The sequence below is a fragment of the Scylla paramamosain genome, unplaced genomic scaffold (genome assembly GCF_035594125.1).
Source record: "Scylla paramamosain isolate STU-SP2022 unplaced genomic scaffold, ASM3559412v1 Contig97, whole genome shotgun sequence".
Classification (NCBI taxonomy): Eukaryota; Metazoa; Arthropoda; class Malacostraca; order Decapoda; family Portunidae; genus Scylla; species Scylla paramamosain.
In genome coordinates, this window is record NW_026973762.1 from 30,297 (window position 1) to 35,000 (window position 4,704).

Sequence of the window (4,704 nt, forward strand, 5' to 3'; positions counted from 1 at the left end):
TCCAGGTTGCTCAGGGCCTTGGCGGCTATGGTTGCTTTTTGTTTTATATGTATATTGAAGTTGAGGTGCTTATCTATGGTGAGGCCAAGCACTTTGTTGTTGTTACTGATGGGGATTGGGGTGGGGATTGGAGTAATTCTGTTTAGTGAGATTTGGCGGGGCTGACTTCTTTTAATGTTGAAATAAGTGACTTTTGATTTTTCGGGATGGGAGAGAATTCGCCATTTCATCTCCCACAGGCTAGTCGCCATCAGTTCCCATTGAATTTTGTCGGTTAGGAGATCTAACGACCTGGCACGGGCCAATTGCGTTACATCGTCCGCGTATTGAATAGTTAGTGAGTCATTGTGGGCTGGGAGGGGTAGGTCAGCTGTGTACATGTTAAAAAGGGTGGGGGAGAGTACGGAGCCTTGTGGGACTCCAGCCTGAGGGGTGAAAAATGGCGAAAAGTTGCCCTGGTGGCGGATTCTTGTCTGTCTCTCATCCAGAAAACTACACAAGATGCGTTGTGTTAGAAAAGGGAGATTGAAGTTATTACAAATTTTGTATTTCAAACCGGTGTGCCAAACGGTGTCAAAAGCTTTCTTGACATCTTTTGTCACGAGTGCTGTCTTGTAATATGGCTTGTTGAAATTTAGGTAGGCTACTATGCTGTTAAGGGCGTCCTCAGTTGAGGCGTTCCTCCGGAAACCGAACTGCTGTGGTGCCAGCAATCCGTTACATTCGAGGAACGCTCTCAATCTTAAGTTGATTAGACGTTCAAAAGTTTTTCCAAGAATTTCAAGGAGGCTTATGGGGCGATAGTTTTCTGGTAAGTGAGAGTTTTTTCCGGGCTTGGCAATAAGGGTGATGTTTGAAATTTTGAAAGCCTTTGGGAAGTATCCAGAGGCGAGGCAAGCATTGAAAATTTTTGTCAGGCTGGATATGATTTCTGGAGGAAGGCTCCGCACCATCGGCCATGTGACTCCTGAGGGGCCGGGGGCTCGCCGCGGAGTATGTCTGAGCAACCTGGTGACATCCTCCTCCTCAATGGGTGTGGTGAGAGGGTGTTGGGGATCTAGGTGTGTTAAGTGTATAATGTTATGTGGTAGCGTGTTTGCTATGTTTCGGCGCACAAGATCGGTGATGTGGTGTATGTGGGCAATACTGGGCTCATGGGGAGGGAAAGGGTGTGGTTGGAAGGTGTTGCACCAGTGTGTCTGGAAGGTGTTGGTGACCTGGTCTGGGTTGGTGACTCGATCACCGTTCACTAGGAGGTACTCGAATCTTTCCCGGTGGCATCCCTTCAGCTTGTGCACCATGTGCCAGAACTGAGTAGGATTTTTGCAGCGAGCTCCGTCCATAAGGGAGACTAGGTTCCTCCAGTGAGCGCTGTGGTCATCCTGTAGGCTATTTAGTATGTGTGTGCGAAGGGTGCAGAGGTCTCTGTAGATGGGTATGTGGTTGTGCATGTTTTGTAAAAAGCGTGTTCTGTAGCACACTAGTAGTCGTTGTGTTTTTATGGAGGGTCTGAAGTCTATGTGAATTTTGTGTTGTTTCTTTGGTGTGTGTCTGTTGGCTGATGTCAGGATGTCACTATGTAGTGTCTCTAGGGCACTGTCTATTATTGTATAGGGTTGGCCTTCGAGCTGTGGTGGTTGGTGTAGGTCTGAAAGAGTTTTCCTGAATCCCTCCCAGTCGGCGGAGCGGTAGTCGGGGACAGGTGGGGATGGGATAGATATGGGGTTTGAGGATATTTTTAGGATTAGGGGGACGTGGTCTGAACCACAGATGGGTCCGTAGGAGATGTGGTGATGGAAAGGTAGGGATTGCCGGTTGGAGAGGATGAGATCCGGCCTGCCATTCCCATTGTGGGTATAGCAGGTAGGAAAGTCAGGGCCAAGGAAACGGAGGCGTTTCAGTTGTGTAAGTTGTAGAAGTTGGTGTCCATGTTGGTTGTTCTTGGTGTGTCTAAATGCTGTGTGACTGGCATTGAGGTCTGCCAGTATATAGGCTGGTATGTTTGTGTGATTGAAGAGATTGTTGAGACTGGTGAGAGGGAGCCCTGTATCCGGTCTGCTGTATGTGGTGGCAATAAGAAATATCCCGTGTTGTGTTTCGATCCTGGTGGCCAGGAAGTGTGCTGAAGGCCAGTCGGTTATGTGGATGTGTTTGATGGTGCATTTGACCATGACAGCTACGCCATCATGACGTGTACCTGTAGTGTAACGTGTGTTATATCCATATAGCTTAATTGGTTTTGTTGGTGAACCTGTGTGGTTCAGGAGGACGATGTCTGGGTCGGTTGATCGAATAGCTTCTGAAATAAGGTGCCGGTTATTCCAGTAGCCGCGACAATTTAGTTGCATGATCGTAATCATGTTTTCTTAACTCTCGATGTGGTTCGTGTGGGTCTAGGGGAGGTGGGTTGTGTACCCGGAATGTGTCTTTTATGTGCGGTGTTACTGGCTTGTGTTGGTGTGTTTTCGTTCGTTTTTGTGGTGGAGGTAGTGGTAGGAGTGGGGCTGTGGGGTTGCGTTTTCCCAGAAACTGTGTCCTCACCGGTAGCTAGGTTCCCGGTTGGAAGGAGGCTGGATTGTTCGGTGGAGGAGGAGTTTGGTTCCTGATTAGGGACTGTAGGAGCTTCTGTTTGTTCAGCAAGGTGGTGTTGTTGGTTTGTTTGTGTAGGGGCTTCTGTTTGTTCCACAAGCTTTTGTTGGTAGTGTTGTTGATTTGTTTGTGTGAAATTTGGTGGGAGTTTTATTGTTGGACAACCATTGTACTCCAGCAGTGAGTTCATGGTTTCTGCTTGTTTTCTCAGGTCACCGAAGGAGGTTTGTATGGAATATTTGATTATAATTTCGGCTAGTAGCAGTTTTTCCATGTTTGTGTTAGAAATTGTGTTCATGTGTGTTGGGGTGGCAGGTGTGGCTGCTTGAGCGTAGGAGTTGTTTGGCTGTGAAGAGGTTGTTGGTGTTGCTGTTATGGAGTTTTGTTGTTGCTGCTGGGTGCGTTTAACTGGGCATTTGAACGAGACAGCAACGTGTTCGCCGTCACAGTTAGCGCATTTTAATGTGGTTGATTGGCAGTTTCTATAATCGTGGCCCTTAGCTGCACACTTAGAGCACACTTGTTCTTTCTCCTTACATTGGTTTGTTCTATGACTGAATTTATAACACTTATAACATTGATTTACCGGACGGTATTCCTCAATGCTGACGTTGTAAGAGGGTATTATTTGGGAAAAGAGTTTGATTCCTTTCTTCTGCGCCTGTTCTGCCTGCTGTCTCGATCGTAGCTTTAGTTTGATCATGTGTACTTTTTGTATGAGTTTTATGTCGTCGATCTGGATTCCGTTTTTTTCTTCGATCTCCTCTCGGAGATCCTCGCTGGTTTTTTTCAGTATATAATCGTCGACTCGACGGGCAAGGATTGTTCGAGCGGCGATTTGCTCCGGAGACTCTACGAGCTCGAAGCCTAGAAGTTTTAAATTTTCGGTTGCCTGTTCTGTGGTGTGTTTTTCACGGTCCGCCTCGCTAGCTAAGCCAACGATGATATACGGGCCAGATCGGAAACATTTTGTATGGGGTACCTGTGTTCTGGTAAAGAACGAATTGCTGATGTCGGCAGGAATGCTTGCAGTCTTTATCCGGTACCTTATAGTCCGATCAGGGGGGCGTGGAGCGGCCATCTTATCATAGGGCCGGGCCCTATGATACTGCAGCCTTGTGGAAGAATCTGTGGTGAAAAAGTGTTTTTAAAAGTAAGTGGCGCTACAGCCTTGTGGCGCTACAGCCTTTTGGGTGCTACAACCACGAGTGGCCTATAAACAACCTGTTGTTGTTTCCTATCGCCCTAGAACCTATATCCCGAGGGGGATCCTAGCTGGAGGGAAGAAACCCTGAATATCTAGCCCTGAGGTAGGGCTTGTACGCTACCGAGGTGTCTCTGGGCTGCTCTAGCCAACACTAGAGGCCCCGGTGGCTAAAGAGCGCGGAGCGGGCTTGCCTAAGGCCCGATCCTGACTCTGTCGCCGGTACGAAGAAAAGAAAGGTGGAGAAGGAGGAACAGTTGGCAAAAGTCACTTATACCAATGAGTTACTGCGATCTTCCAGCGATATCCCTTAGGTGAGGCTCTCTCCACAGGGAACGTAGGGAAGACCGCGGCTCCTCGAAGTGACTGCCGGGTTGTCTATCGGTATTCTTTTTTGTTAGTAGGCCAAAGCCTTTTTCTTTGTAGAGTCGTTGGGAGCGAAGATGCTCCTTTTTCGGCAGCTCGTGGGCGAGTGTGTGCGCCTTGCCACCTGCAGGTCTTTTAAAAGACGCAGGAGTGAGAGCGGGAGCGGTGCTGGGTGACTATTGGTTCTTTCCGGACCCGGTAGGCGGAGCTTGTGACTCGGCGGCTCGGTGTAGGGCGGACCTTCTTCCTTCGGAGCTGGCTGCTGGTTGGCTGGCTGCGGCTGGGAGGTAGGAGCTGGGAGAACCTTCTGCTACCAGGGCTTGAGGAAGTGTGCCTCAAAATTTTTGTCGCGCGGTATATATTGAGCCAGAGCGGTCGTGCGTGTAGTAAATTACTATTTTCCCTGTTTTTCTCACTTAATTTAACATTATCGGGTCATATGCATAGGTTTTCTGTTTCAGTGTTGACCCTGCAACTGCACATTTATGACTAAATTCACATACACAAGCACAAATGTGAATAAAACTCAATATAAAGGTGGAGGG